The 25,859-nt window shown below is 41.1% G+C and overlaps 1 protein-coding gene across 2 annotated transcripts in view; it reads left to right on the top strand.

The window, feature by feature from the left end:
* TMEM108 (transmembrane protein 108) overlaps window positions 1-25,859 on the top strand; it is a 146,613-nt gene that overhangs the window by 74,309 nt on the left and 46,445 nt on the right. The window lies entirely within an intron of this gene.

Here is a 25,859-nt window from a genome sequence, read left to right as displayed (position 1 = left end):
AAGAAGAGTGAGATCAAGAAGTGGAAGATGGTGTTTGGAAGAAGCAATGAAATTACTTTTTTATGATTAGGTTTTTGTCTGGTTCTCAGTGGACAAAGGGATCCCTCCCAGTTGGCAGATCTGCTGGTAGTCTCTCTACAAAAAGATCTCGTAGTGGGGAAAGGGAGCCGCAGATTCACACAGCCGTAAAGGCTGTGTCAATTCCTGAGAAGTTCATTTTTGCTGAGTGTGGGCTGTTGGAAAAGCCTATCCAATATGAAAGTTTAGCAAAAGGATCCAGGTAAAATTTAGACTGCGTGGATAGGGTCTGTCTTGCTCACAGGAGTAAAGCAAGATTTCAGATGTGAAACAAGTACTGTTGGAGCATTTCTGTAGATTGAAAATTTCATTTTCAAAATCACCAGCAACAACTTTTCTTCAAAATTTTAGAGATTAAATAAAATAAGAAAAGATGAAATACTATCACTTCCTATCATATATTTTAGAAAGGAGTTTGCTAGTTTAGAGCAGTTGGAAAAAGTTTTTTATATTGCGTTTGCAATTCAGCAGAATTTCTGACTTCATGGTATGCCTTATGGTACGTAGTTTTGTGTGGATTTCTCTTACTCTGTCCAAGCTAGGTCACAAACAGAAAATCATGCTTAACCTGCACAGAATGAGCAATGCTATTACTTTCATTGGTATGTGTGAAAAAATTACTCTAACTTATAGACTTTTACGAAAGCCTAATTAATGTGATATAATGGGTCCACCCATTGCCATCAGGGTATAAAATGAGAGATGTTTATATGCTTTCATAGTTTGACTGGTTTTGCTGTTCTTATTTACAACACAGGAGGTACTCAGGTGTGTCTCCATGACATGAGGGGAAATTCTAGGGAGATCCCCAGTATGTAAATATTGCATACATACTGCACAGTAACTTCATCCTAAAATGATCTCAGTGAATTCTGTAGGGCTGCTTGTGTGGCCTTTGGCCAGGCAGAGAACATGAAAATTGGGGATGGTACCAGAAGGCTGCTCACTAAGGTAAAATGGGGTTACACCAACAAGTTGTTACTCTTGCAAAACTCTCGCAGACATCAACAGAAATTTTCCTGGAGCAATATTAAGTTCATTGTAACGAAAATTTGAAACTGATTTGTAAGAATACATCTCTGCTAATCTGGCATTAAAAAAAGGAAGGCATAATGTGTATTGAACCTATCGTAGTGCTTGATCTTTCAGTGTTTTCTTTCTTTTAGTGTAATGCTTCCCTGCTTGGCAGTAAACCCTATTGCTATTCCTGCTATTTTAAACTGTATTTTTCAGGGTACTGTATTGAAGATCTAGGCAGAAAATAGAGGAACACTGAAAAGGCAGAGGGAAAGAATGAGCAAATTATATGTACACTGCATGAATAGGCAGTGATACTGTGAACTCCATGATGTAATTTGAAAGGATGAATTCTGAAGGTAGCATTTCTCCTAGCAGTTAATTTAACTGCTTCATTTCTCATAGTGCAGCACAGATGTGCACAAAATGTAGATATCATTAACAAATCCAGCTGTTACAGTATGTATTTTGGGCATATGGAATATTTTTTTTCACTAGTTGATGGTTGGTTGGTTGGTTAGCTATTTTTTAAGGGCTCCGTGAGAAGATTCACCAAGTTATTTAATCCGTATTAAGTAAATTTCTTTTAGATGCCTGGTAAGTACATTACTTCAGCTTATTTTTTCCCCAGTTGCCCACGATCCTGCAGACAATCTCCAAATACTGCAGTCTTCACCAAAGGAAGAAGAAATGGATTTAATGGGTCTCCTGTAGCTGCTCTTTATGCTGTAGGCAGTGCCTGCAGTGTGGTCTTATTTTGTCTGCATAAGAAAAGGAAAATTGCTGCTTCTATAAAAAAAGAGAGAAAAAAAAGCACCCTTCTCCAACTCCATTTCCACTTCTCTTTGTGCTCTATGAGACCTGGATTTAGCCGTGTGTCTGCACAGTACCTGGGAGAGTGGGACCCTGGCACTCAGTAGGACTGCTAAGCTTTGGAGCTGCATAGATATATGTACATATTTATCTGTTTTTTAAACTGGTGGGAATTGTTAGGGAGATTTGTGAAAAAATCAGGCCCATATCTAAATGCAGTTTTAAGAGGGTAAATGGAACATCCTTCTCTGTGAATTTTAGATGAGTTATATAATTGGTCTGTTGCCGTCTGCACGTAGTCTTCTACTGTGGCTCCCCAAAACAGCATTTTCCATCCATTTATGTTAATCAAGAATGATACGTGAAGATGGGACTAGTGACAGCTGCTCTTTTGAGTATGGTTGTAGCTGCCTTGAATGTGATCCCAGTTGTCAAGAGATAGACTTTGTAAAAAATGCAGTGCTACATTTGGCCCAGTACAGGGACTCTGGGCCATGCTGCTTTACCTCTAGTCATTCATAATTTATTAATTAGTAATTAAACATGTAGTATAGCTTTAGAGAAGCACTGCTTTCGAGCTGTAACTTCCATGCTGCTATCTGATCTGACATCTCTAAAACATACAAAAAGCATAAAAAGATTAAAATAAAAATTTTGGAAGGGGTTTCTTGATTAGTGAGAGCTTTGAAGTCACTAGCTAGACTGCCTTGATGAAGACCAATTAAAGCAGAACATGTGCCCACAATTTGCAGCCATTTGTTCCAGGCACATCTTTATGGATGAAGTTTGTTGCCTCTGTAATGATGAAGATGTAAATGCCTTTCCCATGAGGCTCAGTGATCTCCATTTTTGATAAAGACCTAGAGTTATGATTTAAGCCCTGCAGCATGAGCCGCAATATGTCTGCATTTTCTGTAATAAAACATGTACATCATAATTTACTGTGCATGCAGTTTTCACTCAGGAGTTCCAAGTTGCATATAAACTAGGAAGGCAACTGGTGAAATCCTTGGCGCACAAGCCGTATGCGAGACTTTCTTCTTCAGACATTCATTTGCTTGAAAAGTAGAAAGACTTTTGTTTTCTGTTTACTTACATCTCCAGTGTCTGCATGAGGACCTGTCACTGTAGCATCTGGAAATAAATGCCAGCTTGGGTATTCCTTCATGTCATTATCATTTAGTGCATTCCCAGGCATCACTCTTTCGTCTTTTAGGCCTGGCACAGAGCCCAGTAGCATCTATAGGAAAAAATCTGGTATGTATGGGCTCGTGCAGCCCACTGCAGCAGGCTGAGCAAAAATGGCAGTGAGTGGTTGTGCCTTAAAACACAAACTGTCCCAAATCTTATACTTCTTGCTCTGGATGCAGTTCAGCTTCCTGTTCCTTCAGGTTCCTGTTAAGTCTCCTGCAGTGAAGCTCACTCTGTAGAAAGGGTTAGTGCAAGCCCTACAAGCCCCATTTAGATCTGCCTTGGATCCCAGAGCACATCCCTCTGGTCATAAATACTTGATAAGCAACATGAGATTGTCAAATGTCTGTTTGAGAGATAACTTGATATTAGAGATAAATGTGGCTGGAAACACTAGGGCAGATTTGTCAGGGGACCACGGAGCCTCCATGCTGAAGACCCAAGCAGAAAAAACATGTCAGGAGTGATAGGGGTCATCTAGATGATTTGAGAGGCTCCCGTCAAGCCCTCTGACCCTGGCACCACACAGATTTCCTGCGGCTGGATCCTCAGTGCGGATGAGCCTGCTTGCTTTGACAGAGCACTCACAGCTTGCCCAGGCCATGTTTAATTAACCCATATCAGGAACTGAGGGCTGATGTGTGTATAAAGATCCTGGGGACGACTTGATACAGATCATGGGAGAGTTGCTCTCTGTCATTCATGGGAACTTGCAGAAAGAAAAGAAAGAAACATCCTTGTTTTCTGTGGGATTTGTAGGTGTTAGCTTAAGCAAAGGGAACAGCAGGGAAGCGGGTTCCTAGCAATAGATTCCATCTGTTTTGCTTAAAATTGGAAAGGTAAACAGCCTCTGGCTATGCAGTGTTTCGTGTACAAAGCTTTTCGGGATGCTCACTGAGCTGGAGCATTTGTATTTTATGAGTCACGTGGCTTGGGGACAGACCATCCATCGAACAGCTCACAGCAAGCAGTAAATCTACACTTCTTTTTGCAGAAATCAATTATATATTGTTGCTGAAGTTTCTCAGCCAAAAACTTGGCTTTTTTGAAAGAACTCGCTACTTTCCATTTCCCTTTTGTTCCCTTTTCCCTGGAAAACAAACTTTTCGAAGAGAAGTTTGACAAAATGACAAAATGCCTTATAAAAAAATGTATTGAATGTGCATTTCCTTATCAGATGTATGCTCTGGTGTCCTTGATGTGCCCTTTATTGAGATTTTGGTTGCACACACAAATGAAGGAACATGTTTCTATTCTCCAACTGGGTAAGCACAACTCTGAATCAGATTGCTCTTGTGATTCTAAACTCAAGCTTGTTCCCATGAATAGTCTGCAATATTTATTTTAAATTTGCTGGTTCCATGAGCATTCTTGTCCATAAATACATTCAATTTAGTTAGTCTCACAGGGCACAAAATCTTTGAAGAGTTTGAAATATATATATGGAATGGGTGAGGGGAGAGGCTCCCTGTTCTTCCAGGAGAAGAAAAAAATGTAGTACATGCAATAGGACCCTCCCAAACAAATAACATGTTGCCAAAACTTCTCCACAGTTCTTGTAGATTTGCTGAAACATACAAAGATGTGGAAACAGCCTAGGGCTGTAGAAATTCGGGTTGTATTCCTTGACGCTGAATTTGGGATAAAAAGCCAGCAGATTATTATATTGGCTCTTTCCATCAGCAGACAAGCAATTCATGCATTTGCACATGAGTTGATAGTCTGATTATGTTCTTGGCATAAGTACCTTGATTTTTATGCTTATACAGACACTGTTTGCATTAGAACCCTGTAGATTTTTCAAAATTAATGACAGCGTGCATAACGTCCCAGTATTCCTATTCTTCAAGCATTCGGGCACTGGTCGTGGGACATGCTATTAATGTCCATGACCATTGCACTAGAACACCAAGAGATATTAAATACATATGTATAACTATGGATGTTTACCCAAATTGCAAAGTGCTGCAAGGATTTGCTTTTAAAATTCCTTTTACTTTTGTTGAAGAAACTGTTTGATAAATCAAAAATGAATCCATAATATTCTTTTCATTTTATGTTCTGAATTATCTGTGTTTTGGACCTGAAGCAATTCCCATTACACCACAATAAATCTGTCTAATCTTCTGTTTTAGATTCAGCATTGTTTGCCTCAGGCTTTCAGAGGGAGGTTTTAGAGGATGAGTGAAATAAGGAGGAGTACAAATTCGACTTTTCTCTATTTTCCCTTTCAAAAGTCTATTCATCCATCTCTAATAGAAATCAAGCTTCAGGAACAGTGACTGAACAGCTTGTGCAATTTCATATATGAGTCTTTGAGACTCACGACATCAAGTCGAGTGGAAGAAGAAATGCTACTGGTATATAGACAGGAGCCTAGCGACCATGAAATATTGGTCTTATTGAGTTATATGGCAAAACTCTGATTGACTTTCATAGGATTGGGATTTTGTTCATGGACTTTATTCTCTCAACTTTGTTTCCTTGCATTATAAAACAAAGATGTTCTATCAAATATTTGTTTCCCTCCCCTAATCCTTCTTTTCTTTCTGGTTGTGCCTAAGAGACATTGGTATGCTTTTCACAGTATTACAGTCAAGCCGTAATCCACCAAATGCACTTAAATATGTAAGCAGTGCTCTTAGCATCAGGCAGACTACTGCTGTAGGAGCACTGTCCACAAGCTTAAATCCCCATTGGACTATGTTACAATAATTTAAGATAATAGACTTTTTATGGCAGTATACACACTGATGTCTAATATCCATGAATAATCCAATCCCAGTGGTAGTGTTCCTTTGTGAAGGACAGAAAAATGACTAAATGTTGGATACTTAGTTGTTACCTGATATTCCCATATATGTGAAGTGCCATGTGCTTGGACATTTACCACTGGTATCAGTAATACAGTGATATTTATACCATTGGGTTTAGGTACTAGAACTTTTCTATGTTAAAAATGTTTTAGCCTTTTTTTACAATGCTTTGGCACTCTTCTGCTTCCTGCTTTCCCAACTCGGCACTCTGTATCCCATTATTTTAGAACAAGGAAGTTCTGGCTATGAAGGCTATGATCTTTGACGTGTATGTCCCCTGTAGTTCATTGCAGGCTGTGGAAACAATTTAGAAAAAACACCTATAAAACAAAGTGTCATCCAGGGAGTTTGGCGTTATGTCATAGATATTATCACCATTCCATCTCTAAACAGCAAATATACAGCTGTCCTCTCCTGTTCAATGGTAGATTTCCAAAGAATGGAAGCACCTTCAACTCAGTGAAAGAATTCAGAACTTCACCTGCAAAAAAACCTGCTGAAACATCATCTGAGTTACTCTTTGGAAGGACAACATTCACTTCTCTAAGCAAGATGGTCTTTATTTTGAAGATAAACATCTACAAAACTTCCTTGACAAATCAAGGCCTATATGTAATTGGTATGAATGTATTGTTTTGCAGTACATTTTTATTTTAAACTATGTACATCCTCTAATGTTTGCAGTTTCAAGGATAGGATGTGCTTTCACAGCCTGAAAAAAGCACGTGGCCTTATTTCACATTACTGTGGAGACCCATGATTTCTTCCCTACTTTATTTGTGAATAAAGCTAAAATGATGATTGCTAACGTATTTTCCACAAGTGATACCTGAAAAGTGATCTTAGCAGGAAAAGTCTCCCTACAACCTTTTCTCTGCAAGGTTCCACTAATGTTCTGGAAATGAAGAAAAAGGTTCATAACGTGTCTCATCCTGCCATCTAGAGCAGGCGAGGGGACCTCAACAACAAGGTCGTGTGACCCCAGTGGTGGAAGGGCCAGATCCCCTCGCTGACCTGTGTGTCCATTGCAAGGTATCCCAACATTTCCCAGAAGCAACTCCAGTTTGTGAAGAAGTGCAGTGTGGCCCCACCAGCCCTCCCGTTGCTGAATGCTCCCCTGCTGTGATGATGGCTTCGTTCTTGGATCTACTGGTTTCATCGAAGCTGTACTCAGGTCATCTCCAGCAACAAGGGCGAGATTTTGGGGCCAGGTTTTCCAAACCAGCAAAATATTCAGTGATTCAGCTGGATACTCAGATCTCCAAAAATACCTAGATAGGCTGTGTGTTTATCTCCTCTTGGTCTTAGTGGCAGCTATGTGTGAAGCTTTTGCAGGCACGTTTAAGAGTTGCACTAAGCATGTCTCTTTGATATGACATGCAAAGATACCTTGGAAAATTTGATCCCTTTTTTCCTAATATGAAGGAGCAGATTTTGTTTCAAGTCCATATAATACTGTGCTGAACATGAAAGGTCTTTTACTTCAGTTATTATGATGAATAATAACTAATGTTTAGTAAGGCCACGAGTTAAAACGAAGGGAAAAAAAAAAAAAAGAGCACAGATTCAAGTGCACATTCACAGATCAGGGTGGTGGGAACAAATATTTCTTACTCAGTGCTATATAAAGTCAGAGAATTGTGCAGACATGAACTAATTACTTTAGGTTCCAGTGACAGTATACTACTAATTTAGGTCTCCAATTAAAAAATTTATAGGAAAGGAAAGTTGTCTGCCTGGTGCAGTCAGGATTGCAGTCCTTTTCCACTGGAAGGCTCCAGCGTGTCTTTGTCTGAATTTCACTTGCAATACTGTGTTTATTCAGGCTGCAGATTTTGACTTGGTCACTGGCTTCATCCCTGCTCCTGGACAAGTTCTACATCTGAGCTGTTGTCATCCCTGTTTGCTAATCAGCTGGCTGGTCTCATGCTCTGGGCGAAATGTGCTGTCTTTCCTGTGCACTCCCAAAAGCATTTGGGCCCCAGGGGCTGCTCATGCACATTCATACTGTCATGCATCTTGCTGCGGTCAGAGCAGTTTGCACAAGGGGATGTGTCCTAACTCTACTTAGGCAATTTTCTTCCCCGCAGCTTTTAGGAGAAGACGGAGCTTTGTTCCTGTCCACCTGTTCACTAGACATTCCCACAGAAACCCTGCATAGCCTCAGTGAAGGAATCACCAGGGAAAGAAGCAACTGAAGGGAGAGAGGGCTGGATATTCCCTTTAAGAATGCAGATATATTGGTTTGTTATTGCAGATACACTTGTAGTCTGTGAGTATATCTCATATACCTACTAAAACATTGTGCTGATCAAATTCATTATGTGCATATTCTGCATCCATTATACTGTTGTTCTTATTCTGGTACTGCTGCTGCATATAGATATCTCTGAAGCCACTGCCATCATCAATAAAAGCACATGTCTATTCTTGTGCATGTTCTGCATAGAAAGCTAAAATACTACTTAGATGGAAATTTCTGGTCATACAGTAGACTTACTGCAGTTTTTAACCTATGGACCTTCCATATCACTAGAAAAGGAACAAGCAAATCTCTCATCCCTGAGGAATATTGGTATAAATAGCTTGATAGCCAGTGTCATTAGTAGTTATGAGTCATTGCAGGAGTGCGTAAAAGAGGTTGAAAATTTGTGCTCTTCTACAAGACCTCACATCACATCTCATTGTTGCTTTCTGAGTGAACAGTGGAGTAGTAGTGACAGTACTTTTGTGTAACCAGCATGAAAAACAGCATGATTTCTGGCCAGATTCTAGGTCCATTTTACAAGTCGCAGGACTTTGCTGCTACTGGGTTTTCCTGCAGTCAGCCTGTGAGCATCCTGCAGTGTTTTAGCATGAAGTTTCTAATTCTTTATGCATGTGAAAAAGGCGCAGCTTCTTGAAGCTAGCATCACATGGGAAAGAGAGGGATGGTTTTGCAGTGTGGGCTAAAACGTTAGGCAGTGCTGTTTGCTGTAGAGGCAACAAAGTCATTATGGGATCACAGCTTTTCATTGCTGAGGGCATTAACGATTACCATATAGACACCATAATTAAGACATCAAAGGGAAAAGGGATGATAACCAGCAATGGAAGTACCTGGTAAGGGGACAACAGTAACCATATGCTTGCAGGACAGACCCCTTATGCTCTGTATTTGAGCAGAGACTTAATTCAGAGCCTTTAAAGCACGGTGCACAAAAGGAAACTGGTTTCAAGTCCGTGATCTTTTGGCCTTGGCTTGGAAGTGGAATGGGGGCAATCATCTCCCGTGTTACATCCTTCACTTTAGGAGTGCCTGGCTTTGGCAGTGCTGTTTAATCAGAGCAAACGGAGATTTCACCTAGTTTGAAGCAGTTTTCATTCTGCTATTTTGGGAAGGATGAGCTGTTTATTTTTTCTGACTGACACCCCATACGCCTCGTGTCAAATCCGTACCTCGGGACCTGCTTCTTACACAGAGGTTGTGAAGCATAAAGTTAATCACATTACAGTCTGTTCTGCCCAGAAGTGCTCTGACAGAGATGGAGGCTGAAGCCAGCGTGGAGCCATCGCGGGCCAGCTCTGCCTGGCAAGTGCTGCTGAAAGGGATGGAGAAAGCACCGAGGTTGATTCCCAGGGGTAGGAAAGGGGGATGTACACAGGAATGGAGTGTTTACTAGGGCTTAATAGAAATGGACACTAGCTGCTTTTTCCAAGCAGAGCAGTCCCTGAGGAGGAAGATGATCTGCAAGATAGCTAACAGACGCTATGTCCTGGCTATTGATATTATAGCATATCTTTCCTGGTCCTTGGGGCTTGTACAACTGGGACCGTCAGTCTCACAGGCACTGCGGAGCGTAAAAGTGACTGAGTGGGAGCCAGATACACGGCCGCCTGCCCCCAAAGAGGGGGCTGCTGGGCAGGGGGCAGCACAGGGCAGAGGATGTTCCATGTGTATCATCCAAGGAAAGGCTACTCAGGAAGAAGGAAGATTTTCTCTCTGCGAAGTTTACAGAAATAGAGAAAACATGGGGCAAATGGTGTGCTGTGTACGAAGAGCTGACTAGCTCTTGTTTCAGGCATCTGTTTTAGGCACCAGAGGAAGTTCAGAGAAAAATGTCTGTGCTTCCAGCTATTGGGAACTTCTCCTAACCTTCCTGGCGATTGCACTTCTTCTCTGGCCTACAGGGCACCTCTCATTCAGTGGTGTTTTTCAGCATGGAAAATCTTCTTTCTTGTAGCAGATGGCACCATTTGGTGGCTTCGTCTTCACAGCTTTGAGATCTATGCTCGCTGCCCGCTCCAGTGTACTTTCGACGTCTCTCCGAGTAGGCCCGGGAGGGAAGCTGGAAGCCAGACAGTTTGAGATGCTGCAGCCCCAAGACTGGACACCCCATTTACTGCACAGCATTGCCAGCTGAAGAACATGCTTTCACCTGGGTGGTTTTCACTTATATATCACTGTTCTTAGCCTTGTTCCCCTTGTTCACACACTGTGCTGTGACCCAGGGCTGCATGGCACAGTTGAGCCAGGGAGCTTATGTTTCTCTGGACCTGGGGCTGACCCTGCTCCAGAGCTGCCCCGTCACAGGGAGGAGAACAGCCTGAGGTGTTGCATTTAGTTATCATAAATTGCTAAACAGCCAAAATATGTTGTAGAGCTTGTGTGGTTTGTTAAGCCTCAAAACCTGCTGTTTTTTTTTTTTTTTTTTTTGCTTCTTGTCTTTTGCTGGCTCAGTGGAGGAGAAGGGACTTCGGGTCTGTTTTGTATTTCTTGGAGGAGGAACGTTCCTGGTGCAGCTGCAAGACTGAAGCCTAATTCACCTGCTAATACTGGGAGCACCCATGCTGTTCTGCATTTCTCAGTACCTTCTGACCCTACTTGTCTTATCTTTCCAAATGCAAACATTTTGGGTTGGGCTGTTAGTATTTGGATGTATGGTACAGTTCTGAGCATGCAATTGGCTCTTAGTTCGCAATTGTAATAATTATAAGAAATACCATATGACTAAAAATATTGTAACTCTCAAAAGAATTGTTGGGCCATTTCTTTCTTGGTGCATATGAGTGTGTGCCTCGTTTAAGCCAATTATTTTTCTATTAACAGGCATTGGTTATGCCATCCTTCTGGTTTTATTTTTGGAAGTATTCGGATTATTACAAAAAAGTGTGAAAAATTAATGAAAAAAAAGAAATCTGTCTCCTAGTACTTGTTCTTTAAAATTAAATTTCCTGGTTGAATAATCTTGTGTTTAGTCCCCAAAGGAACTATCCCCATGCCTGCATGTTCTTTGCACCCTCAGGTGACTGCTGTCAAAATGTCAGATGACTGGAAGTGAATCCAAATGAATTCATGAATCCAAATGTTCATTCTGAAATTAGAGGGAGTTTGATTATGATGTTACCAGCGTCTGCGCCAACACACTTAATCACAAGCACGTGAGATGTATGAAGTGGCGGCGTGTTTGGCTGCAATTAATTTGCAAGTCACGTTCTGCTTTCCAGAGAATGCAACCGAGTCACATAGGGATTCGGGCTCAGCTCCTTGCATCCTGCCTTATGGGATACTGGGAAACCTTGTGAGCTTTTCATCATATTTTTCATATTCTGTGTCCTGCTTTTTAGGCTGTTGACATTGCCTAGGGAGAGGATTTCTGTTCCTGCTGAGCAGTGGTACTGAGTGAGCTGCCACGGAGTGGGCAGCTGCCTGGGTTCATAGTGGGCAGCCTAGTCGTGAAGGAAGGAAGCCCAGATCCAGCCTTACGGTCACCTGGGCACATAAATCTTAAAAATACAGTTTTACGGTTGATTTTTTACATAATGCACGATCTTAGAGAGAGATATTTCTCCAAAGCTAAGCTGTGAGTAGACTATATTGTTTATCAATATACAGAAAGAGCTGTCACATACAACATGTCAATTTGATGAGTCATTTTGGAAGAACTGTTTCAGGAAGGATTTAAATATTTTATTGTTACACATTTTAAAATTTAATTTAAAGAAAGAATGCAGTGGATGGTACTGTAAATGGAAACATGCATCTGCCTCATGTGCCAAAGTTTTATATCTAAGGAGGTCTAGTAGAAATTAATGAAAAGCTTTCACTACTCTGTTCTGTTCTGAGAAGCAAAGCCCTGATAAGTATATTTTTCAAGAGGGATCTAATATGCTGTGGAGTGACTGGCAGAGAGAAGGAGGCTACAACTTTATGTTGCTATTTTTATAAAACACTTAAGACTGTCTATTATGATGTAAAGTTGTGTGATGCCAGAGATATAATGACATTGGTTGTTTTGACCTCAGGTGTCACCAGCAGATGAATAATAAGATAGTAGGGAGAATCACAGACTGATCAGCAAGGCCATTTTTACCAACCAGAGAGTTTTTGGAGATTACACTATAGCAGTGAAGAATTTATCTAGGTGATTTATCCGTAGTGCTTGTGAATACATTACATCCACACTCCATCTCAACTAGTACAGAGCAGGTCTCAATATCTACCAATGTATTAGTAATGTTACTATGGAAAGCAATATGTTTTTGCATGATTTAAAGTTTCTTCTTGTTCATGGATTCTAAACACTCCAAACATAACTCTAAAGCTCGCTGTAAATCAGTGTATCTTCTGCTATTGAGACAAATAAATCTGGGAAAAGTCGTAATAAAAAGTCTTAAAAATGATGCTATTTCATAACAATGTGCAGTCAGCCTTGCTATTGCAGAAAGCCCCTGGCAACCAGAAATGGAAACCTCTATAAAAAGAGATGTCTGAAAAAAACAAAAAGGGGAAATTGCCTGTTTTGATTTTGTCAGTGGCACCATCTCTTAATTTGGGAAGCCTCCACCATGAGGTGTACTTTGTTGGAAGACAAGAGAGAAATGTGGTCTAAGAAAGGCAACAGAGAAGGTGTTGTTTGATGGTCAATACTCTGCTTGTCCTCTGAGTTAATGATTTCTTGTGCCAAGAAGCAAAAAACTGCACAAGGTAGAGGGAGGAGCTGAGAGCTTTTTTTACAGTCAGAAATAGCAAGATAACCAGGCTAGAATAAGATTCCTCAAGTTGAGTGTTTTTCTCTGTCAGGTGATCCATGAGGATCACTCCTCCATGCTGCAGCGTTGCTGGGTGTCCTTCCAAAGCACTGAGGAGCCAGTAGGGCACAGCCAACAAGCCCGGCTGTAACTTGACCATCAAGGATATGGCTTGCAAGTCCATCAGTAACTGCCACAGAAAGAGGAAAAGAAACAGGTGAGGGTACCACACCCAGCAAGATTTGGGAAGGTTACTCTCAGATTAATGCTGTTCTCCGCATGTGAAATTTGTAGCAATGAGGAAACTAAGAACTCAGGTCCTTCCTAGACACTGGCTGGCTCTAGCAGCTTTTGGATTCAAGATAAAAGAAAACATATTTTGTACAAGATGTCTGTGCAAGGAAACAGTCATGAAAATGGGCAGTGACACTGAGGGAGTTTTCCTTTTGTAAAGTCATTAGCTGCAGAGATTTCAGTTTTGACAGCACTGAAGTACCAAAGACACTGAACTGAGAGCTTCTTAGGTTTGGAAAATGTAAAGCTGGTAGTTCTGGAATGAATTATGGGGGAATAGTTTGGAAGCCTCTGGTAGCTGAGCTTTAGAGATTTGCATTCTTAGGTCTGCTTTTCTGAGTAAGCTGATATATATTAGTGCAATGTGCTGTATTTTTTATGCAGGAAAGATAGGATGCCAATAGTATTATACTTTTCATTGTATAAGATCAGAAATGCATTAATTTATAATGCATATTCCAGTTCGTTAATTTCAATAAATCTCAGGGTTTCGCTTGAAGGACAAGTGCTTTAATGGAGACATAAATCACCAGTCATAAACACCTCTTTTGCAATTTTCATATACAGAATCATCAGCTGTAGTAGAGGTTCACTGATGTTATTCTTACTGTTTCTGGACACTGTCCAGGATGTATTTTCATGATAGGTCTAGGGTTTTGTCTCTTACATTAAACTGTAGGAATTACAGATTGGGAACTTTATGTGTCCAGAAGGAAGCTGGCCCCTTGTAGTCTCCTGAGCTTGCTGAAAATTCCGGTATTTTAAAATATTAATTTACTTTTACTCCAGTACTTAATCCAATTGTCCATTGCTCAGCTCAACACAGTTGCAGCCCATCTGCCATACATGCATAAAGCACATCGCCTTCCACATGGTGCATTCATCAGGCAGCAGAGCTGGCGACGCCGTTGCCTCTGGGCCATGTTTTCATATGAACAGCATCAATCGCAGGGTTCCCTGCTGCGTCCACATCCTTCCCTCTCATTTGTAGAGGACCTTGGCACTGGTGGTTGTCATAGGAACGTGGGAGGATTGTTCAAATAATCGAAAAAAAGCCCTAACCCTTTCTCCTGCTGCCTTCCCAGGGAGGCAGAGGCTGAATAGTGGTGTGGATGGCGAGTGTTCACCCCAAAGAGTGCTCCTTGCCACAGCTTGGAGACACTGGAAATGTCCAAAGGCAAATGGAGATATTGGAAACGTCAGTCTGAGTGTTATGCCTCTACCATACTCCTGTCAGCAGCCTTCTAGCTTTTTACTTGGCTTTGAATCGAATTATATTTCTGAGGGCTACCATCTATAGCCTTTTTTTTTTTTTTTTTAATGAGGAAATTATCAGGTCTCCTTTTTTAAAGGAGCTCTGCTTACCTCTGAGTCAATATACTCAAAGCACCCTCAGGCTGTTTCTCATGTGTATTTGGATGGCAATGCTCTAAACACCAGTGGCTATGACGAAGCACCTGCAGTTTTCATTCCCTTAATTTATTTAACAGCATTTGAACAAGAATTAAGCAGACTGAGAGGAGAATGCTGCAAAGCTTAGGTGCAATTGCAGCTTCCGATGCTGTTTCCCTCCAAACACAATGTCTGTCCCTTCCGCTGTGACAGTCTCAGCTGGCAGTCACCAAATCAAATAGGGAGCCTCAAAGAGGGAATGCAAGCTCCAGCTTTGAGAAAATCCAGAGTATTCCCAGCAGAAAGGAAATGATCCAGAACTTCTCTGATTGTCTTTACCACTGAGACATAAATCATTAAGGTATTTTGGTAAAGAGCAGGCTTACTAACTCCAGGTCAGTCAGTGAATCAACAATATGTGTAGGGGGAATGAGAAGGCACCTGCGAGAGCATGAAGCATGCAGAATTCACCCCATAGCAGCAAGGAAGTTTTCACTAAAGAGATAGTCTGGTGCTCTTAACACGTCCAATTTCCTTCTGAACTTTTATCTTTTGATGTTGGATCTGGCCAACACCATCTAGTTTCATTGCCACAAGGACTGAGGAAAAGCAGTGTATTGGTAGCATTTTTATACTATCCCAAGATCAAATTCTGCCTGTGTTTCTAGTCCCGAATTACACCACCAAATTTGCTTTAATACACTGAATCAGATTTTTAGTGCACACAAATAAGTAGGTGCATGATTCACTTGGTTTAAATCATTATAACTCCATTGAAATCAATCATACTGTTTTATATATACTAACAGATATTATATATGTCCATTATTTATATTAGTAAAAGATTTAAGTGGTACAGAGAGATAGGACAGATGTAAATCATCTAAATATGTGAGCTGTGACTGGTGTAACTTTTTTATATCCCTCCGTTGAGGTTTATATTGTTGAAAACACTATTCATTCTCCAAATCCCTGTCCAACATTAGATTCAATACATATAGTACATAAAATAGCTGAGTATAGTGAGATAAGGAACACAGTGACTAGGTTTCCTCGCAGTGTCTATGTCTGTTCCACAATCACTGGAGCAGGTTCTAGGAAATACGTGTAAGTTTAGAACATAGTAAATTTAGATATTTCATTATCTCACCTGGAATCCTTGTTAGAAATGCCTCTTGGCCATGATTCCTGTGAAAACTAAGTAGTGAAGCAGCTGATATGCTTTGACTGGTGTTTTTTATAGCAAACAATATTGTTCATTGTTTCCTGTTGACAATGTATATTCAGGAAGTCACATTGTCCAGGTATGGATCGTTGTATCATTGTGTCATACATAATTATAAACTTAGGAAACTTAGAACATATCTGCACTGCAAAAACCAACAACTGGATTGTTTGCTAAGAGGATTCAGGCAACAGCATTCAGGTGACAGTGAAGACAAAGCAGGAAATAATTCACGTTGGGTCTTGGCCAGGAAAAACTCACCTCTCAGGCACAGCTCTACAGTAGTTAGTAAAATACTCGTGCTGTGGGTATTATGTGGTATTGCAAACACGTTGGTTTTGTATTACAGTTATTTGCAAAACTCTTTCAAGTAGGTATCCATTATAAGCATCTTCCTAAGGATGTTCCTCCTGTTTTCCATGTTAACGCAGGTGTATATATGTAAGGTCTGTGCACGTCCTTTTTCATGTGCAGCAACTCACATGCATGTTCCAACTAAAACACTTCAGTGTCTCAATTCGTTTTCTGGTCCTTGACAACTGCTTTCTTTTGCTAAAGGAGAAATTTAGGCATTTTCAGACAACGTCTGGCCTGATTTCCTTCAGAGTCTGATCTTGGGTGCTCTTATGATTTAATTTTCAGGAGAACAATTTAAATTCAGCAGATCATAATAGATTAACACTGGTGTAAATGCAGCTTGGTTCCCTCTGCAAACATTCCAAAGTGAAAAACAATCTACTAAATCATGTTAATATTTTCACATCTCTTCCACAATGCATTTGCTTTAAGTTTTGTCTATTTACAGTAGTCTTAGATGCTAAACAAGTTGATTGGTTATCACATGAGACAGACCGGTTGTAGATACTTGGCAGGAGCAGAATGCTTTACAGGAAAACGATGCACTCTTCTGCTAAAGAAATTATGCCAATTTTGCATTTCCAGAGAAGGGGATAAATGGATGATTTCTTCATCATCTGGGTAGATGGATTTGCTTTATTTCTTGAAAGATATACCTGCTTGATGGATGTCTTCTGCATATCGTTCTTCAGTTTCATAGCAAAGTCGAAGTGCAGCACTGGCTTGAGCTGTTCAGCTTTGTTCTCCTGCATTCATTTCTTCGAGGAACTTAGGACCCTGTTATTTCTTCCAACGTCTTTCAATACTGAACTGTCTGCTTGTTTCTAGACAGTATCACTGATATTTTTTTTGGCCAACTTTAGAAGTTGATTGCACTGAAACTGTGGAAAAAAGAAATCCTTCCTTCCTTAGAATAGCACTTGGAGGACAAGGTCTGTCTGAATTTCGGCTCGGGGCAGAAGCAAGTCAAGTGCAAGAGCAATTCATTTCTTCCACCATGTCTTTCAGCAGAGAGAGGTACAGTCTAATGTGACTCTTGTTAAAATTGAAAAACTCCCATCCATAAATTTTCAGGATCCAGCTCTGTATGTGTATTTTGTCATGAGCTTCCTCTGACAGCTAGAAAAGTGTTACCCACATAACAAGGTGGCTGTGGTCTGGCACCATGTCTTTGGTGGCCTACAGTATTAACAGAAAGAAGAAATGTTTAGGAGTAGGTGTGTGGATGGTGCTGAGCCCAAGGAGGAAGGCTGTGCTGAGTGACAGATGGATGCCTCTGGTTGACTTCCCCCAAGGTGCTAGGAGACCAGATGGCTGGCACAGTAATATCCAGCCACATGATTATAGGTGCCTTTACCCTCTCAGCATGGCTGTGAATAGTGGTGAGGCTGGGATCTTGTGAGCTGCTGTTCCATGATACATCGTGCTTCTCTCGGCAGAGCAGAAAGGAAAAAACAAAAACCCTTATTACTGTACAGTGCACAGCAGGCACACACATTCAGGCATGGGCAACAATTCTGAAAAATTGCAAAATAATAATCCAGTACTTTGTTTTTTTCATCTGAGGCTCTGGTAGTTTTTGAGGCAGATAAAATGAGCGGCTCATACCTCATTAGTAAGCTTCAGAAGTGGAAAACCCTTAACTACATCTGTGCTCGGTGCAATATAAATGTTTGTCATATCTAGAAAAAGGTAGTGCAACCAGGTGTATAATTAGCTTCTGTGCCTGTTTCACAGATAGAAAGCCAAACCTACCTGGAGAAGAAGCTCACATCTTACTCAAAGACCTTCAGCATGTCAGCAGCAGAGCAAAACTGGAGTCCTGCTGCTCTAGCCACCAGACAGCAATTTGGCTGCAAGGCCATGGTGCAGAAATGCCTGCCGAAGGCATTAGCAGCTCTTGACTAGGCTCTTGTGCACGAAGGCTTGAGCATCACTTTGTTTGCCTTCGACATTGACCACAGGAATTTAGCAAGAGTAAGGTTTCAGATGAGGTTGAATATGGTTGGGATCTAGTAGAAAGAACTCAAGAATGGTCTTTCCTGTGAAATTTCTGTATGTTTTTGGCAAATGCGTATACAAATTTTGAGGTTTTGCCTCAAAACACATTTTTTTCTGTGTCTAGCCTTGTTTCACATGGTGATATGATCAAAGCTGCAGGCTGATGATCTGATCTGAGATTGTTTTCGTTTTTCAGCATGATCTCTGAGTAGTTCTCCTTCTTGCTTGAATGAAGTAATGCCTGATCTTCAGTAGACATTAATCTCTACTGAGAACTAATGAAAAATGGAAAGAGAATTAATCTAGATCTTCTTTGCAGCTCTTGGCTTTCTTCTTCCGTGGCAACAAGAACTGAGAATTTTATAGGAAGGCACTATCTCTTCCAGTAAAAAGCCTAAAGGCTAGATATAGCAAAATGCTAGGAGCAGTCAGGGTACGGTGACCAGTTTAATCATGATTTGACAAACACCTTGACTGCATTGGTAGTCTTGCCCACAGCAGTGAAATAATGTAAAGAAGCCTCAACTTCAGCAATGACTTCCTTTTGTATATGAGCATACCTGACAGTCTGTCCCAAATGCTGCCAATCTGTCATCTTTCAGGACTCACTGCAAATGAATATGTATATATAGCACATTTTAAGATGTACAGGGTGAAGTGACTAAAGCCGTAAGAGTGCCTCCTAGGATTCAAAACTTAAGAAAATCTTTCTAGTTTATTATTTCTATTAATAATAATAGACCTGTTCCAACCAGGGCAAGGACTCCCTTTACTAACCTTGCACATGTACATGTGTGCCATGCCATACTGGATCCTAATGAATTCTCAGTGTAAACAAAAGGAAGATGAGAAAAGCATTATTTAATCCTTGGAAAAATGGGAAAAATATGGGACTTGGCATCCCCAAGAAGCTAGCCTGGCAGACTGCTTCTTGAAGATCAGAACTCCACTGTCAACCTTACAAGGCTCTGTCCAGTTCATTAATGTAAGATATTCACTCATTTTATCAACAAATCTGAGTTTTTTGAACCACGGGAAAAGTGATCTTTTGTTAGTTCCCCCTAGTGGTCTTCAGGATTAAACTACATATATATAATATCAACCAAACAGCAAAGAACAGACTGATTTGTATTTTACTCAAAAGTATGTAGTAAGTGTAAGCCCTGAAGGTATTTGCTATGTCGGTGATTAGCAGTCTTCTCACATCTGTAGTTTATCTGCTGGGGAGACGGGAATCCCCTGCTGCTCCCACAAAATCACTGTGAGGTTATGAGGTAGAAAAGCAGCACAATTTCCTATTCAGGAGGGGAGACTAGTAGATAAACTACAGTGAAATAGTCGTTAGCACGTAGTAGGACACCGTTGCTGGCTGCAAGAGAGTAAAACGGGTGTTTTTCTTTCCATTTTTACCATACACTGAAACCTTTGCCTCTGCTCTTCATTTGCTCTCTTTGTTAGGAGCCAACCAAGTGCAATAAAGTGATTCCCGAGCTCTCAACAGGTAGGCTGGGCACGCGCCGAAATGCCTGCATGTACCTCTTGCCTTGTTCGCTTCCCCATGAGAGCTTAGGTTGCACTGATTTATACATTTCATTTCTAGCAAGAATTACAAATTCAAATCCTCTTAGTTTATGTTGAGTGCTTTTGATCATCTTGGGTTTTCTCACCATACTTTGCTCCACAGAGGTTCCTTCTTTATTTTCCTGTTATTTCTGTGCCTTTTGCCTTGCTTCTCTTTGCCTTTTACTTGTGCCCAACTCTCTGGCACTGGCCCGTGGCATTATCAGGCTGGGGAGGGGACGTGTCTTACCCCATGGCAGAGCCCCATCTCACTGGTGTGCTGTGTGTGTCTGGACTGAAAACACAGCCAGGCCTGGTAGCTCTAAGTGGTGTGATGGCTTAATATCTTTTTGCAGGCCTTCCTTTAAATTGAAGCCAACTTGGCCTTGAGCGATACTCTCAGATGAAGAGGCCTTTATGAGTTGGGGAGCTTTAGCAGGAGAGGAACCACTTATTCTGCATGAACCTGAATATGCCCCAGAGGCTTTTCAGAGTGAGCACATGCAAAGAAAACACACTTGGCTTCTTGGAGAAAGTGAAGATTTCCAGTTTGATCAGAGCATCCTCAGTTAAATAGACTCAGACCTGCCCTATTGTTCTACTTGGTATTGATTTGGAAATAGGTGTTAAACAAACTTTAATGCTGATCATCCTTAGAGGCTGAACACCCGAGTGGTAGGTTTGTGCCCTACGTAAGTACAGTCAGTGGCAAGGTCAGGATCTTGCGTGTATGCAGAGAGATGGAGAGGGGGTTTGGTTGCCAGATCCAAGGCAGCAGAGGTGTCCTCCGGACTGTGGTCCCCAGGGTTGGGCTGAGCACATTGGGATGGGGATTGTACCAGTATAAGAACATTTGACCAAATCAGGGCTGGACACACAGTCTAAGTGTGAAAGATGAGATACTTCTGCTACTCTTATGCTTTCCAAGGGTTGGATGACATGCCACTAAGCACAGTCATACTCGTTATTCCAGTACTCTGCTATTAAAAGTTGATTTGGAAAACTGCTTGTTACCGCAGAGTCACTGACACTGGAAACAGGAAAACAGAATTATTAGGACATATAGTCTATTTTTACACTCTGCCAATAGCCTCCAGATGTCCCTACATCATATTTTCCAGCCCTAATATGCTCCTCTCTTTAATCCCACCTCTGAGTTTAAGAGTTGCTAAGGAGTAAGAATTGAAGGTCTGTTATTATTTCTCCTAATGCCTTATGACTATGCAGGACACGAAACCTATGTTATATAACATAGAGCTAGAATTATCCCACAATATTTTTTCCCCACCTCCCTTTTTATTAATTTTTTTCCTTCTCATCCTTATACCTTTGGTTTTGGTCCTAAACTGCATTCATTTCATATGGACCCACCTCTGCCACTTCCACTGTGTTCTTTTGGGATGATATATGCAATGTGCAGATATCCAAGTGCATTACAGAAAGTGTCCAGGGAAAATTAGAGGTCTTTTGTAAGAAAGTGTCACCTGATACTGGTTAAAATACTGATTAGGAGCAGAAGCGCCCTTTACATTCCTTCTCTACACAAAGCTGGAGGTGCCTGAAAATGTACGCTTGAGGAGTTGAATTCTGCATTTCCTAGGAAAGGATTAATATATTGCTTCATATACTGATAACTACTAGTATCTACTGTTGATGGAAAAGCACTCTGCACTTCTTCCTGTTCATGAAATGATGAACATGTTAAAATGACTTTTGCCACCATTAGTATTCAGAGTGAACACAGCTTTGTAATGAGTCAGGCAGAACTTATCAGTTCCACAGCTGGCGCTGCTGCTTATGTATTGCACCGGTCAAATTTAGAAGCTTTTGTTTTGTTGGGATTTTTTAGGTTTTTCTGTGCTGGAAGTGTTAAAAACTTCAAATCAGGTCTCAGAGTGGTACAAAGTAAAGTTGTAACTTTTGAAAATGAGACATTCCTGTGGCTCTTCCCAGCATCTCACAGTACTTAATTCAGTGGAATTTGATTATTTTATTTCCTTGCACTCTTAATTCTCAGACTGTAGACTCCCACTAGCAGCTTCACTGCTGCCTAATGTGCAATGTGTTTCTGCCAAAATTAGCATGGTGTCTCTTGCAGGCCAGCCAAGAGAAGGGTCCCTGGCACCAAGCACTGGTGATACAGTGAGAAACAGCCTGAATTGCCATCCGTGTACCTTCCCCTCCTGTCTTTGTAGGTGTTTCAAGACATTCATTTTGGCATTTGGCAAGGGAATGGGATCGTAAATGGGCAGGTTTCTCTGCACAGAGAGCAAGGCAATTAGTTCCAATTTAAGACCATGGTCTTCCAAGCTGCTCTGCATGCAGCTAGATTGCAGCATGCCCAAAGCAGACTGCAGGGTTTGAGTCTAAATTTGAAACCTCAGTATTCCCCAAACTCTTTTTTAAAAATTATTATTTACTATTCGTTAATTTTTAAAAATTCTTCCCTCCTTCATCAAGTGGAGACTTTCCACTAAAATCAGCCAGTCCTCTTGTGCAAGCGTGGCAGAATCAAGCTTTTGATATGAGCAATAAAGGAGGTGTTTATGGGACATTTTTTCCAGATGCCAGCTCTTTTTTCCACCTGGAGACTGCCTGTTCCATGACAGCTGGAGCACAAAAATGATCTTTCAGCTGAAAAATCCTAATGAGACTCCTAAGAGTGAGGCCTGCTCACGACTGATGGGAGGGAGGTGGTGACTTGGACTAAAGTGCACCAGCAATTTTAGCCTGGGCTAGTTTCCGAGACAGCAGGGCAGCAACTCTCTGAAAACCCAAATCAGGCAAAGAATTAACTCTTGGTTTATAGCTGCTAAATTGAATCATCAGTGGAGGTTAAAAAACCCAACGGATTACGGAGACATTGAGTCTCTGCTATTGCCCAGCCCTCATCTGTTTCATGAAGAGGATGAGTGGGGTTGTCACATCGCGCCTATAGTGCGCAAAGCAGGATCAGTGCAGGAAGATAATGCAGGCACTTGTAATTACAAGGTCTTGTCAGTTTTGCCCACAGGTTAAATGACAGATGGTGCCAAGTCAGTACATTTCTTTTCTTCTGAAAGCCTAAAATGTGCTGGTTTGCTTCCTTTCTGACAAGCAGTGATCCTTTATTAGTGCCATTTTTAATATGGCCTGCTCCACAGCCTGGTGGGTCTACCTGAGGTGTTGCTGTGGATTAACTTCTATGCCTAAAGACCTGTGGCGTGGTGCTCATTGGCATGAGGTAGTGGCAATGTTGCCGCTTTCGGCCCCAGGGCCACTCAAGCCCTGCTTGAGCTCATCCAGTTGACCAACCTCTGAAGCCTAGAGCCTAATCTGGTAGGGACAAATGCATTTGTTGGGGCACACATGGATTTGAACTTGCTACCTGGGGGTTTTGGGGCACTACTGAGTTTTCCAGCTTACAAAGCATTAGTCATTAGTCAATGGCACCCAGAACCTACGATTTTTTAGAGGTCTGTCAGTTTAAAATTAAGCAGGCCAAACTGTACTTAACTGATGAAACAAGATGAGGTAATAGATGAGCTACAGACTGTCCCTGCTGTGGACAGCTGGGAAACTCATTTAGCTTTTCCCTAGAGCTGAGTACAGCTGAATACAGGAGCCCAGAAAAGGATTGTGTCTGTATGAAAATTTATACCTAATGTTTATGTATTTGAAAGAAGGAGAACTTTTCAGGCAAGGAATTTTCAAGCATGCATTGATCTCGTAAAACATAAATTGTTCAATAGATTGAGTTCACACACACAAAAAAATAAAGGACATCATGGGCAGTGTAACCTTAGATTTTCGCTATGTGTTAGCAATGGAGCTGTTAAGCAAATGGAGGAATTTTCTTTTGAAAAAAAAAAGATATTTCTGCAACTTCTCTGCAATTAAATTATAGATTTCAAATTGATTTTAATATTGATTTATTTATTTACTTTTACACAGAAAATCCAAACCTGATCCTTATTTTCACTGAAACATTTCGGTCTTGGAATTATTTTGAATCTCGCTTATTTAGGATAGGGTTTTCTACTGTATAAGTGCAATGCAATGTGGAAGCAATGCTTACATGAATTCTTTGAATCTATCTAAATCATGAGACTAGCAATTGTTATTGTTATAACAGAGACAGGTGCATTCCCTTGTGACAAATCCCTGTTTGCTCATCTCATGCATGACTCTCCGGTGTCTTATTTGAAGAACATTATTCACTGGCCCCTTAACAATTTTGTTGTATGGAATAAAAAATAGTCAAGTCCTCTTTGATATATTGCCCTTAAACCTTTAAGCATAGTACATCCATCCAGGTCACATTTTCTTCCACTACTGCTATTTTGGCCACCTCTGCTGTTAAAGAACTTATCCCAACTTAGTTTTATTTATATGGACTTTCTGTTTTCGAACTATGTCTTGCTGATCTAGATATCTAGATTATTGAGTTCCAAGATGGAATGAATAGGAATGTTGGATTTAGCTTTCAGTTTGTTAGCATGCAGAAGTCTCTCACCCTTCTGCCCATGTCTTCTCTGCTAAAAGCCTCAATGTTTTCAATTTATCCTAGTGAACACCTTAAAGACTTTAATTATTTTAGCATCATTCACCATTTGCTCCTGCCATAAAATGCATGTTACTGATGCTTCGGGGATTCAGCACCATGCTCTGTATCTGACTGTATCTCTTCCTGTTTTGTATGTCTGTGCTTCTGCTTCAGCAGATGTAGCAGAATATTGGCTATATCATTAAAATGAGCACAGGACAGGTTGTAATGCTACTTGCTAATTGTGTAAACTGATCATAAGCCCAAGAAGGACATTTTAATAATCAGCTAATAGAACTGTAACTTATAAATAATTGGCGAGATCTCACCTCTACTTGAAGAATGTTGTCCTGGTCCTTCATAATTCTGCTTTCCTGGGTCATCAATTCTCAGGCTGTCGGTTGGTCTCTGAGAGCTGGTGCTGTACACATGCATCTCGCAGCACTGACACAGTTTATTAAGCCACTTTCATCTCTGGTAAAAGCAAACGCTACTGCTGCTGCCTGCTGCACAGTCATCTATATCAGATGGAAAAGTTCGCTATTGTTGTCATATTATGTGCCACAATCCTTCAGATATCTAGACAGAGAAGGCAATGCTAGCTACTGGCTGAATGGAAAATCAGGCCACTCGAGGAGTGCCTAATACACATTTAGCAATACATGTATTTTTTAATTTGGCCCTCAGCAAAATGTCTTGTCCATTGTAATGAATTTTAAGGACATCTCCTTGGTATTGCTAGGACTGAAGCACAAATTATAGCGAAATGCTGGCAGAATACGAATCAGGTGCAGGTAGATGCTCTCCCTTTCAAACCATATCACTTTTTCATCCCTGACACCTTAAACTGAGTCTTGTGGAGTGGCAGTCCTCCATAAGCCAGCTGCACACTAATTGCATTCTGCTCTCTCAGGTCATTTCTTCCTTTATTTTTCCTGAGAAGTGAGAAAGGGCCAGATAGTGACAGGACTGTGAGACTTTGTCCAAATTGTATCCCAGAACACACATTTCTGTGCAGGCAATTTCCTTATGTGTGTCTTTACCATGCATTTCAGCGAGCACATCCAACACCTGCAGCATTTACCCTTTGCAACCAAAATTGTCCTTCGGGACCTAAGCTTCAATTTCTAAGACATTTTCTAGCCTTAGAAACTGTGGGAAAAGCTCAGGAATGTGGCCTCAGCATAACAGGATACGCCACCGCGGACAAGCTTTTCTAGGTGATGGATGTCCTGCTCTGCTCTGGCGTAGATGGAAGCACTCCTGATCGGCATGCTGGCCACACTCCCAAGCTCCTAGGAACCCCTCTGTGAGACGCTCCTGAGCCAGTCTGTCCCATGCTACCTCAAGGAAGGTAGTGAGAAAAGTGCCTTTTGCATGCACAAAAAAGAGGCAGCACCAATCCGATCCGATCCCTATTAATGCTGCTCCTCTTTGTGTGTCCACTAGAGAGCCATTCCCTGGGATTGAAAGCAACTCCAAAAGCTAGCACAGGCTACCCTGTCTGTGTAACAGGCTTTGTCTCTGCCTAAAGCTGCAAATAATTTGAAACACTGGCTCTGAGCAAATGTGATCCTGC

This window comes from Tinamus guttatus, unplaced genomic scaffold (genome assembly GCF_059628265.1).
Source record: "Tinamus guttatus ecotype Peru unplaced genomic scaffold, ASM5962826v1 Tinamus_guttatus_pri_ptg000115l, whole genome shotgun sequence".
In the NCBI taxonomy this organism is placed as follows: Eukaryota; Metazoa; Chordata; class Aves; order Tinamiformes; family Tinamidae; genus Tinamus; species Tinamus guttatus.
Note: the sequence above shows the minus strand (reverse complement) of the source record. Positions and strands in the feature narration are given on the sequence as shown.